This window comes from Eleutherodactylus coqui, chromosome 9 (genome assembly GCF_035609145.1).
Source record: "Eleutherodactylus coqui strain aEleCoq1 chromosome 9, aEleCoq1.hap1, whole genome shotgun sequence".
Lineage (NCBI taxonomy): Eukaryota > Metazoa > Chordata > Amphibia > Anura > Eleutherodactylidae > Eleutherodactylus > Eleutherodactylus coqui.
In genome coordinates this window covers 66,981,670-66,995,582 of record NC_089845.1, presented here as the reverse complement: position 1 = coordinate 66,995,582, position 13,913 = coordinate 66,981,670, and positions in this window count along the sequence as shown.

Sequence of the window (13,913 nt, the reverse complement as noted above, 5' to 3'; positions counted from 1 at the left end):
GGTGAGGAGTTATACCGTTATTCTCCTTGAGGTAATCTTCAAAGGCGTCTCTCAGAAACCCCTCAAATATTTTTCCAGTTACTGAAGTGAGACTTACCGGCCTGTGGTTACCAGGCTCACTTTTGGACCCCTTTTTATAAATTGGAACCACGTTGGCAATGCCCCAATCCAGTGGTACAACCCCGGTCTTGATAGTATCCATAAATATTAGATATAGTGGCCTAGCTATCTCCTCACTTAGTTCCCTTAGTACACTTGGGTGTATTCCATCTGGGCCTGGTGATTTATCGATTTTAATCTTCTTTAACTGGTTCCACACTTCCTTCTGCATTAGGTATGAGATATTTTGTGAGGGGTTCATTATGGTCCCCTGCATTTCATGTGGCAATTCCTTTTCGTTCATAAATACGCTCAGTCTGACTAGCAGCTGGATTACCCAGCATAGTTACCCACCAAGAATCTGGAGGAATTTAGTAAAGTGGCCTTATGGAGACCGAATATCTGATGTCTCTATGGTCATAGATTTTATTCTACCTTTTCATCTTAATTGATTTTTCACTTGGGATGGTACCCCTGAAGTGACACCATTTCTGGTGACTATTTTTCACTGAAGGGGCCTCTCCTTAGTGTAGCATCATTTTTGATGGTAAGAATCCCTGTTATAAGGAGATATCGGAGGAACAAGTCCATACCAGGGCTCCCCTCTCATCAATGTTGTATATTTATCTGGCACTAATTGCCGAATTGCTCTGGTTGTAATACAAGTCAATAAAGGTTTTTAATTCTATTCTGTGAAGAAACTTTTGAGTTAATTAGGATTTTTTTCTGCCCTCTGTGATTCCTTTAATAATTTGAATTGTAGCAGCAGGTGAATCTGAGCTTCTTGTCTAGCTAAGGCCCTGGTGGTGCATTTGAGTGGAAACTGTATGTACTCTCATGTGTGTACAAAATATCTGTGATATTTGCTTGCTAAAAGTCACTGCAAGGTCAATAATGAAAAAGCATTGATGCTAGCAGTATGCTGGGCACTATAACTGGCAAAGTGATGAGGCATTTTGGCTTTCATGCATTATTTATTTCGTACTATATCAGATAACTATAGCCCATAGGAAAACTAAGTACCATATGAGTGCGCAATGAAAATAGAGTTCTAGAAAAAAATATTTTAATGTTTTTTATTATTGGTGTGGAAAACAAAGACAGTTATCTTACTAATCATCATAAAAAATAACATTTACTTAGAAATTCACCAAGCTAGAAAGGCCAAAATTCTGGCTCAATTTGCACCGTAAACTGGTTTACATGCCTTCTACGAGATGTATTATGTGTTTTAGACACTTTTGGAGCCTCACAAGACAGTTTGAAAACTGTCTAGAAATAGAGCTGTTATTTAGAGCAGTTTTAAAGTGCTTTAAATTGTGTCAAAATTAGTGAATTATAAGGTGGCATAAGAAAGTGAAAAATGTCTAAAATGTCTAGTAAGATGCGCTAGATCTATCACATAACATAGCCAATACATTTGGCACATCCTCTTCTGCCTGGTCTAGTTTTAAATGTAAGAAAGTAGTGATAAATCTCCCCCACTGTGCATATAAAAGTATTCACTGGACTGTTTTCATTTTGATGTTAATAAGTCTTTTTCTAATGAGTCTGCTCTGATCCAAGGATGTTCTAAAATAAAACAAGAGAAACTCTAGTGGGAGTAAAGGCTTTTAATAGGCACTAAACTGAAACATTTTAAACTATTTTGTAATTAGAGAGCAACACTGAAAATCCTAAATGATGCATCATTACTGCAAACCTTTGTTATGACTGAAGATTTCTACTTGGCTTTCTCCGGCATTACGTGGCATTGTAAAACTACATAAAGCAGCAGTTGCCCTGCTGGTCTCAAAATATCTGTAACTCAGTGGTTCAAATACATATTTTTTATATTTTTAAAATGGGCATGGGGTTTACTGGACTGAACTTCAAATCCATTAATAATACAGTGCTACTGTGTACTACTTTGTTCTGGATAAAGTCATATAAGTGACAAAGAAGGGCATAAGTGCACAAAAATGGTTGCTAGAAAAACAGACATTTTCAAGGCGGCGATGTACATTATGTTTCGCTTTTGTTGCCACTTTTCAACATATACAGCAACATACACATAGCTGTAAGTAGCCAACACATGCCAAAAGTGTCTTTTTGGTACACAGATGGCCATTTTATTTCAAAATGTCTTTCTTAAAGGCTAGCTACACTTTCAGATAACTTTTGACATGTCAAAAGTATTGATCAGTGGGGGTCCCACTGCTGAGATCCCCACTGATTGATAGATGAGGGGGCTGCAGCATTCCCCCGAGCACTGTGCCCTCTTGGTGTATAGCACTTCCAATACACGTTTATGAGGGCTGTCTTCAGCTGTCGCAAGCAACCAAAAGTGAGTGAGGATAGCCTTGGGGGCACAGCATTCAGGTGAGTGATGTAGTCCCTTAATTCTAGTGATCAGTGGACCCCCACTGATCAATACTTTTGACATGTCTCTATGACATGACAAAAGCTATCCGGAAGTGTAGTTACTGTTTAACTATATTGAAAGTTGCAGTCAACTACACTATTCAATGTAAGAGGATCTCTAAGAAAATTGTCAACTGTCAGGTAGGAGAAGTGAACAAGTGTCAAGTGAAAAAAATATACATTTGTGAATTCCTAATTACTATTATTACAGTTAGGGTACAATGCTCTAAATACCACAGACACAGCCCAATTAGCTGCTGTGAGTCCCATAAGAAGGTGGAGTAGCTAAAATTAGTGTCACAGGTAGGTGATGTTGCAACACAAATTCAGAATACAATGCAGCAGAAGGAGTTACAAAGCAAACAATATTTATTTGCTAACAAAGAAATTAAAATGAGTAATAGTATAATACCAAATGAGCAGGTTAACTTTTACCATAGATTCACCTGTCGCTAGCTGCAGCGAACTAGATTCTAGGATTAATACTTTTTTTTAACACAAATAATGACAAGCTAGCAGAACAGTATCAGTAATGCTGTAACAGAAATATAAATCTCACAATGTAATGCAGAGTTTATCAATGAAAACGTTACCCCCAGTCAACACCCCACTCAGTCTTTTAGAAAAGCAGGTTCCCATATCTAAGTACACTGTCTCTTTAAATATCACAGTTCATAGCTCAAATGTGAGCACCAGAATTTACACAATGTCAGTGGCTGTATTATTAGCTCTTCCTATAGCATGCGGTGTTCACAACAAGCAGTTTTACTGAGGCTACCCTCACTTACAACTTGTTGACAACACACTCCTCAATGTCTTCCTTGGTCTTCATCCGTGGCTCTACAGTGCAATCCAATGCTGTCTTTTGCTGGCATAGGGCAGTCTCAATTTTCTCTGCAAGGGTCTTTCTGCCTTTTTCAAACTGCCCCTCTCTCTAACAGGGGTTCAGGTTTTTGCTGTGGGTTTCCCTCTGGCAGTTGCAGCTCCTTTGTAGATCATTGCACCCATTCAGCAGCAGGCTCCAACAGCACCTTAACTTACTTACATAATCTCTGCACTCCCTACTGTGATGTAGCAAGATATTGTCCTTTTATAGTGCTAGGAAGCGTGCACAGTTCAGTTTGGAACATTGTGAAACTCAGTACACCCCTTAAGGGAGCCCCTGACATTAACTATCTGCAAAAATAGCTACATTAGCAAACTATTAAGTGAAGGTTTATCAGAGGACATCCTTCTATTCAGAGAGGGGTTAGATATAGGTTATAAAGCAATAGCACTTCTATTCCACGATAATATGGCAAACACACAAAAATTAACAGTAGAGATCCATTATTTAGGAATAAATTTATGCTTCCCGACCTCAGATCTAATTTCTGCAAATTTCATCCTTTTACTTGAGGAACTACACAGAGAACTAGACTCCTTCAATGCCCATTTTGCATCTTGGATAGGCTGCGTTATCTAATATAAAATGTTAATACTTACAAAGATTCTATACTATATCCGTACCCTCCCTATCCCAATACACGATCAACTTTTAACTAAATTCCAAAGACAGCTCTCCTATTATGTTTGGGAAGGCAGGCATTCTAGAACAGCCCTTTCAATTCCAGCCCTACACTGCCATCAGGGAGGAGTGGGCCTCCCTAGTCTGAATGCATGCCGCATATTTACTGCCCTGAACCAAACTCGAGCTTGGATATGTCCGACGCGGAGTATGGGACGGCTCACCATAGAACAAAAATGTAATAACAACAGACCCTTGAGGACCCATTTACTTGCCACAACTTTAGCTGCCTTAACCCCTACACTGAAATCAATTTTCTTAGCCCCTGATACTACCCCAACTATGAAGTCCACTATATAAGCTTGGGAGAAATCTGTTCATAAAGTAGACAAATGTAAAATGGAACTCCCTAAGGAAAGTCTTCTTGGGGTTCTGCAGTATTTTATTCCAGAGTTGCAACTTGACCTGTGGGTTGAAAGAGGCATAAAATACATTTCAAACCTTATATTCCAAGATAACCTAGAATCATATTCGTCCCTATCTTTAAGATATGCCCAACCCAATAAAGATTTACAGAAATTCCTCCAGATTCATTCCCTCTTAAAAGAAACCCCTATCCAAAAAATTTAAATCCCAGTGCCAGTGCTGGAATAGTTTAACCAACTTCTACTCATGTTAAATCAAAGACTTGATTAGTATACAATGAAATCAAAGGTAAATTAAGATTCTCGAAAAAGAGCCACTTGCTTAACCCCTTAGTGACGGAGCTTTTTTGCTTTTTTCCATTTTTGCTTTTTCCTACTCCCTTTTAAAAAATCGTAGCTCCTTAATTTATCCATCGACGTCGCTGTATGAGGGCTTGTTTTTAGCGGGATGAGTTGTATTTTTCAATGGCACTATTTATTGTACCATATAATTTACTGAAAAACTTTTAAAAAATTCTTAGCGGAGAGAAATGGAAAAAAAATGACATTCTTTCGGTGCGTCCTGTTTCTACAGCACACAAATTGCAACAAAAACGACCTGATATGTTTATTCTGTGGGTCAGTACGATTGCTACGATACCAAACTTGTATAGTATTTTTTTGCTGTAGTACTTTTATTTTTTTTTTAAAGATATTTAATTTTTTTCAATTATTTTCTGCGGTCATTTTGTGCGCGCAATACCTTTTTTATTTTTTCGTCGATGTAGTTGAGCAAGGGCTCATTTTTTGTGGGATGTCCTGAAGTTTCCGATAGTATCAATTTGGAATACATATGACTTTTTGATTGCTTTTTATTGCGTTTTTTCTGGGAGACAGGGTAACTAAAAAAGTGTATTTCTGGCGTTCTTTATTTTTGTTTTCAGACGATGTTCACCGTGCGGGAAAAATAATGCACTACTTTGATAGATCGGACTTTTATGGACGCGGCGATATCAAATACATATTTTTGTTTTATGATTTTGATTTTTTAATAATGGATATGGCAAAAGGGGGGTGATTTAAACTTTTATAACTTTTTTTTTTTTAACAATTAAAAAAACTTTATTGATTTTTTTTTTACATTACTTTGAAGTCCCCCTGGGGGACTTTAACATGCGATGCTTTGATCGCTCCTGCAGTATGACGTAATGCTATAGCATTACGTCATACTGCTTTTTTACAGGCAGTCTTTCAAGCCACCGTGTGTGGATGGCTTGATAGGCAGTCTGCTAAGGCAGCCCTGGGGCCATTCATTAGGCCCCCGGCTGCCATGACACCTGCGCGGCTGCCCCGATCTCACCGCGGGGGGGCCGTGCGGGACCCCCGAACAGCGTTCGGGGGATTTAAATGCCGCTGTCAGAATTGACAGCGGCATTTAAAGGGTTAATAGCCGCGATCGGCCGAACGGCAGAGCGCAGCTATTGCCCGCAGGTGTCAGCTGTAATAAACAGCTGATGCCCATGCTGTATGGAGGGAGATAGCGCCGCTACCTCCCTCCATACACGTCCTGCAACAGCAGGACATAGTTTTACGATAGGGCTGTCACTAAGGGGTTAATTGGGAAAGAGACTTACATAAAACAATTCTGTTATAACAATGGACTAGAGCTTTTGCCTGGGCTAACCAAACTTCCAGAAGGGCCAATCTGATAGAGATTCATGTGAAAGTGGTGAAAAAGTGGTACTTCACTCCATCTCAATTGGCTAATAGAGGGCAGTCTCCTAATGCTAATTGTTGGAGACAATGTGGGCACTTAGGCACATTGTCACATATCTTCTGGCTCTAATTTCCCCTTACTGGAAAGATGTATTTTTATTTATCAAAAAGGTTACTAATCTAATTTTACCTACTGACCCTAAATTGGCTCTCTTACTCAGCAATTCCAATCCAATTAACCCACTTTTCAAAACACTAACAGGTCATATCCTATTGGGTGCCAAATTACTCATTGCCAGAAAGTGGAGATCTGAGGAACAACCGTCTGTCAAAGACCTAATTCACTTAATCTCAGAACATAGTGTATACGAGAAAATCCTAGCCCTTCGAAATAATACAAAATTAAAATATCAAGAAACGTGGAAACCATGAACGACACATTTCCCTCCTTAGTATGTCTTCTCCTAATTTGTTGTTTCATATTCTGTTTTCTTTATTCCCTCCCTTTGCTATATCTCCTTCCTGTGTTATTCAGCTCCTCCTTTTCGATGGTCTCAAAAGACTATACTTGCTGTAATATGCAAAATAATTTTGTTTATTTCTAGATTACTCTAAACAAACATGTTATTGCTTTGATTTCTGCATTATTGCAAGAGACAAGACAAAGCTTTATATGCACAAGCATATCAAATACTTCTATATATGTAAGACTGATTGGTAAGCATGTTTGCTTTTTGTCAATGTATGCTTTGAATCTTTAATAAAAAACTATTGAAAAAAAAATACTAGAGGCTTATTTGTAACATTTGTAGTCCTCTTCTAGGGGCAAAAAACCTTCTGAACTATACACAGTTGTGCGCTAACTTGGCAAAGTACTGTAAGATATGTTTCCATATATTTTTAATGAAAGATTAACTTTGTACATTTAATCACCAGTAGTGGAAAAGGAACTTGGCCAATAAAACAAGCAGCAATTGCCCACTTGTATAAACTGCACAAGTAAATAGGATGTCATTTTATAACCTGTAAGATTGTTTTAAAATTAAGATTTAATTCCAGATGGCATCAAATGACAAGCAAGCTGTGCCAGCAGCAGCTACAGGGTAACTGAAAATTGAATAAGGATCACTTGGCATTACTTGACTTGCATTGCAAGTTCTTTTTGAAACATATGATTTTTTTTCAGCAGCGTGTGAACATATGGAAAACATTACAATACACAGTAAATAAGACTTCTCCTTACTGAATTAAAAATGCACATTAACAGCCGAGAGTAATGGTAACATATGGGAATGCAGTAAAATATGTAACAATGTATTTGAAAGGAAACTTCAGTATATGTAGGTTGTATTTTTGCTGCATTGAGCTGAAGTGTCATATTTTCTTTCAAAGTAAAAACGATATATACAGTACTCTAGAGCGACTTTTTTAGGTGCACGTTTTTAGTAATGGGCAGGTGCTACTGTGGGAGATGACATGAGATGTTTGACATTTTGTGTGTATTTTCTGTTGTCAGCTGTGAAGATTCCAAAATGGGCATGCTATTTGTGCCTCTAATCTAAACCTCTGGGGGAAGGGAACATCGCCCCCCCCCCCCCCCACACACAAGAATTGAAGGAGCAGTGCATTGTGTCCAAAAACAGGTCAGACCAGTTCTGACCAGCAGAAGACATCTACAAGGCTCAAGTTACAACAAGGCAAAAAGGAATGTCTTTGTGTTAGAGGACAGGAAATGGCTGGAGAGAAACAGGAAATATTTCTTCTGGACAACAAGTCAAGAATGAATAGAGCATGCTCAATGGAAGCACCTCCTCGGTGATTGAGCCCACAGCTACCTTACAAATACCTCCTTATGAGAATGACCTATCAGCATACAAAATGATGTAACTGTACTTGAATGACCCAACTTCCTGTGTTTGAAACCTTATATAAACTTTTACCCGCCTAAATAAAGGTTAGATTCTTTTTGGTGTACACCATGTAGATGTGTGTTCATTGGGGGTCTTCGGGCCTGTATATTATTCAAATCTAATATGGCACTCACAGTATATCAAATAGTGAAAATTGCGCTAACACTACCATTTATCTTTAGGATAATCTTAAGTGACCCAACTCCTGCGAGTGATGCAAGCAGGGTCCTGTCCAAAACAATATCGATTTCTATAGCTGCTCTCTTTCCTGCTGCCTGTAGTCTCACACCTCTTCCCCATTTAGCCACTTGATCCCTGGCAGCAGCAGTAAGGAGAGCATTGAAAGAAGTGCTTAGTGTCTTGGACAGGATCAGGCTCTCGTCGCTTACAGGAGCATGGTTCTAGCACCCAGCGCTTTCCTACAAACAGCAAGGACTGCTGTCAACCGACTCTTGTTAGTTAGATCCTATAAAATATCATCACTTATCATATATTTAATGCAGCTTACACATCTCCGCTCCCCCTTCATGTCTATAAACCTTATATATAAAATTTCCTCCCTTCCTTGCTTTTAAATTAGCACTTAAACATGTCCCCCCCCCCCCCCCTTTGTTATTAGCTTCACAACTTGTCACTCAGGCTGACTGACAGGTTTGGCAAGAAAATGAGTCCTCCAGCACGCAGAATATAAGAACATACTACATGCACAGAAGAGAAATGGGGCAAAATTTGCTAGCAAAAACCCTACATTCTGCAATACACAACCATGGGGCTGCCATAATAGATAAATATAAGAAAAGGATCAAATACCAGAATGTAACAAAACCATGTTTTGTTTTTTTTAAAAAAAGGCCATCTCTTGACATACATGTCTGACAAATATCTAGAGGGAAGGTAAACAAGGGAACATCTGTACCAATTATAAAAAAATTGTTCTTGGGTAAAAATATAGAGATTTAAATAATAATAATAATAATAATAAGAGCAAAGGTGTTCATAGCCTTCAACCCCTTAAGAAAGCAAATATGTTGTCCTTTAGGACCACAGGAGTTTTAATGTTTTTGTGCTGCTGCATTCTAAGTGTCATAACATTTTGTTTTACTATACATGTAGCTGTATGAGGACTTGGTTTTGTGGGCTGAGTTGTATTTTTGGAGGTATCATTTTGGGGTACATTACTTTTAATAATTAACCTTTCCCTTTTTCTGGGGAAGTAGAAAAAAAGTAATTTCACCATTGTCTTTTGCATTTAAAATATTGTGACATTGATTATGTGGCATAAATAACATGTTACTTTTTAAATGGGTCAGTATGATTACAACAATACCAAATATGTATAATTTTGCACCATCAAAACACTTAAAAATGTTTTTTTTGTGTTACCACATTCCAAATGATATATGTTTAGTTTTTTTTCTCCATGGTTTATTTTTTTGGGGGGGATGAGTCATATTTTTTAATATAATCATTTTGGGTATACAGTATGCTCAAAATGTGTATATTACCTATCTGTAGTACACATTTTGTCATACATGCAATGGAATTACAGTTAGGGATGAAGTAAGTAGAGCATGACATATTAAGCAAAGAGTGCAGAAGACATACATTTTCCAATTTTCTTGGAAAGTAAAGAATCTTAACATATTTCTTAATAACAGATAAGCTAACCAACAAAGGAGACCAGAGATGAAGTGGGAAAGGTAAGCAAAAGAGAGTGATCTCATATAATTACTGGGATTACAGCAATTTACACAGATCCATAGCTGCCATATAGCAAAGAACTCCTGAAATTAGTTGTCTTCAGCAGCTGGCATTTACTCATACCTCAGTAGCAGGACCATAATTTCTACCCACATCACTTCAGAGGGCACAATACTAGATTTCCAAGGCCTAGAAATTGCCCGCCTAGCTGCAAGAATAAAATAGCAGAGCAATTTTTTTTTGCAGATTATTGGACTAGGGGATATTGATAAGAGGGCCACCTCAGGAGACAGAACCATTAAAGACCAGCATAAACAGGGTATTGATATTCCTCCAAAGAGCTGCTACAAAGGGACAACAACACCAGATCTGAAGAATAATGCCAGTCTTTGCAGAACGTCTCCAATACAAATCGCAGACGTGGTTAAAGATTCAAGATTTTATAATTAGGCTCTTGCAAATGAATATATATATCTTATGCAAGAGCAGAATATTTTTCCACAGATCATCCTCGAGGCTACTACGGAACTGTTTCCCCCACCACTGAATAAACCCGCCTTCCAGTTGACAGCAGCCTATATAAGGTGAAAATCATGTGCTGGGGCAAGGCTGATGGCATTCAAAGTTCTTCAAATGAGGTAAGGTACTGGGTGTGGTGTAAACTGAGTGTGAGTGTCAGGGAGTTTACATATTACTGTATTCTAACCACATCCCATGGGAATCTATTATCACTTAGAATGTGAATGAAAGGTCTCAAGCCACTTCTATTAACTGAGGAACAGGATCAGCAGGGAGAGTCAGGAGTGTTCAGCCACCAAATGGAGCTGGCAGGAGTCAAACCCACAACCTCTTGTGTTCCAGTCAGCAGCTCTCTCCGCTAGGCTATCTAGGACTTTGACAGTTCCAATGCTGAAACCTAGCCTTGATCTGTACTTCCCAGTTACCTAGTTCCTGCCTCCTGGTCCTGATCCTGCCCCTATTCCTGATTGCACTTCCTATATAAGCCTAGCCCTGCAACTCCTTCAGTGCGTGATTATTGTGTTTCACCATGTTGATCAAGCTCCTCCTCCTCCTGCTCCTCTGCAAGCATACCGATACCTCCTGATGCTGACCTTTGGCTTCTATTGACTACGCTTCTCTCTCATCCATTTGTACTGCATACCGTGACTACCCAATAATGACTCCCGGCTATTTTGACTACTCTCCAGTGACCGGCTTGGCTACTACACCTGCGGCCCCAATCCAGAATCGGTAAGGCACGACAATAGCTTCAAAGCTAGGATTTCCAACTAAAGAGTTAAGTGACTCAGGAGGGAAATCAAGCTTATCTTTAATAGAGAATCTGAAAGGCAAGAATGTGAAGGGGTACTGGGCCTTACTACGGGTCAGCCAAAAGATATTAAGAACATGTGCGTGCATGCTCTATCTCCATCCATAGTGTCATAGATCAATTATAGAATATATCCAAGATACAATTACATATCGTCGCCCCATGATATAAAGAGAAGTCTGGCAGACCCACACCCCTTGAAAACCTAGAGTGGGTGACAAGATGTAATTTCAAGCAAGGCTTTCTATGCTGCCATACAAATTGTGTCACAAGTCTTTGAATTTGCATAAAAAAGGATCTACGAAGTTTCATTTATAACATCTGACACACTTATACAAATTTGAGCAGTGTGTCCATTTTAACAACATTCAGGCTCCAAAATCTATTTTCTGCAGTGGTATATAGTATGCACATGACTAATTAACTATTATTATTTTTGGGTGCCATTGTAATTTGTCTTTTTTAGGGTGTTGAGGGGTGGCTTGCTATTTTACGTATTTTGGTGGTGTGAAACTACATTGTATTATACACTGTAATGGCTGTAGTCAGGGGAAGAATAGGTACGTCCACCAGTACATTTTTAGGTCTACTTTCCCAGTTCATGCTCCTCCTTCCCATTCATGCAGGTGCGTCTATTACTTCCCCAGCCGCCACTGCTAATCACTGCAGTGTGCTGTACTGTGGACACTGAAACTTCTTCCGTGGGCATTAGCATCGAGACCTGATTGTTTCAGATCCCGATATGAAGTAGAAGCTGATGATTACTGTGGGACCCTCTAATCGCAGCATTGATGCTTGAGGGGGCCCTCATACTAATTACACTTAAATCCTCTGCTGTAGTGTTAATATTGAGATCTGAATGTTTCAGGTTCTGATGTTAATTACAGTAACAGCTGATGATTCCTGTGTTGTAGGGACTCATCAATCATGCTATTACTGCAGCATAGGAGAGTGTGACAGCTAGCAGAAGTTTCTGATCAGGAGCAGTTATTAGGATCTCATCATTTTAGGTTCAAATGGCTGCATCTGGACCAGAAGTTGTCAGTTACAACCACATCTGAACAATCCCTGAAGCAGGAACTACGTGATCAAATGTAAATTTATGGCTGCAGGCTAATACTGCTAGCTGTCGTGTATTTACGCAATGTGGTCAGGAAGGGGTTAAGGGCATGGACAAAGCATGAAGACATGAAAAATGGCTTTGTTTTGGGATTCATGGAAATCAAAGAGATTATTCATCATGACTAAACTATGTGTTCAGCATTAACAGCTGCTAAGAGTGGCAACTAGAGATGAGCAAACACACTCGTCGGGTACTCGAGATGCTCGTTACTCGAGACGAACACCACGCGGTACTCGAGTCAGTTGCATTTCCTTCCCTGCATGTTTATCGCCATTTTCTAGCCAATAGACATGTGGGGAAGGTATTACCACTTCCTGCTGTGACGTTCCGGCCCTCCCCCCCCCCCCCCCCCACAGTAGTGAGTGGCTGGGCCGATTAGGTGACCGCCGAGTACTTAAAGTGGTCCCGCCCGCGGCTCGCCTCAGACACATGCTTGCAGAGGTTAGGGAAAGTGCTGCTGCTGATATAGGGACAGTGTTACAGTAGGATCCTGTCATCAAGAACCCCAACGGTCCTTCTTAGGGCTACTCTTTATAGTGTGCATTACTGTTGTGGCTGGCTGGGAGCAATAGTGCACCAATTTTTTTTTTTTAAGCATCTAGGGCTGTGCAGGCCATTTCAACTATAGCGTTCTCAGCCTGCAGTGCATAACGCAGAGTTTAGGGACAGAGCTGCTTCTATAGGGAAAGTTATACAGTCCTGATCCTCTGTGCAAGAACCCCAACGATCCTTCTTAGGGCTACATCTGTCCGTGTGCTTTGCAGTTGTGTCTGGCTGGGAGCATTAGTGCACCAACTTTTGTATTACACATCTAGGTCTGTTTCCAGCCTTTCAGTAATAGCGTTCTCAGCCTGCAGTGCCGTACAACCAGCTCTCACTGTGAAACTGCACTCTAACATTTCCGAGCCTACTGCAAACTAGTTCAGTTATACCGTTCTGTGTGTGCTGTGCATAACGCAGAGTTTAGGGACACAGTGACTTCTATAGGGAAAGTTATATAGTCCTGATCCTCTGTGCAAGAACCCCAATGGTCCTTCTTAGGGCTACATCTGACCCTGTGGTTTACAGTTGTGGTTGGCTGGGAGCAGTAATGCACCAACTTTTGTATCACGCATCTAGGCCTGTTCCCAGCCTTTCAGTAATAGCTTTCTCAGCCTGCAGTGGCGTACAACCAGCTCTCACCGTGAAACTGCACCCTAACATTTCCTAGCCTACTGCAAACTATTTCAGTTATACCGTTCTGTGTCTGCAGTGCATTAGACAGAGGTCTCACCGCTAAACAGTACTGTAATATTTCCTGGGCCACTGCAAAGTATTTCAGCTCTGACACTGTGCAGAGCGTCTCACAATACCCTTTCCTTGGTGGGGTTGAGATACAGTTACCAGCACTATCCACTGGCTTTAGAGTTTTTTCTCCCACTCCATACAGCGTCTCTTATCTACAAGTCTCTGTGAGCAGTAAATTACCCCTAGGTATCAGCGCAAGACAGCAGGTTAATATTTTCAAGTCCCAGCATAGAGCCTCCGCTGTCTACAAGTCTCTGTGTGCGGTGAATTAAGCCACAGTTGTCAGTGCTGTAGAGTGGGGTAATTTATTTGGGCCCTGCTCTATTTTTAATCCGCCATGATGAGGAGTAGGGGTAAGGGTCGAGGACGCAGACGCGGGTGTTCAAGTGAGGCTGAGTTCGGGGGCGTGGTGAATCACAGCCAGCTGCTACGG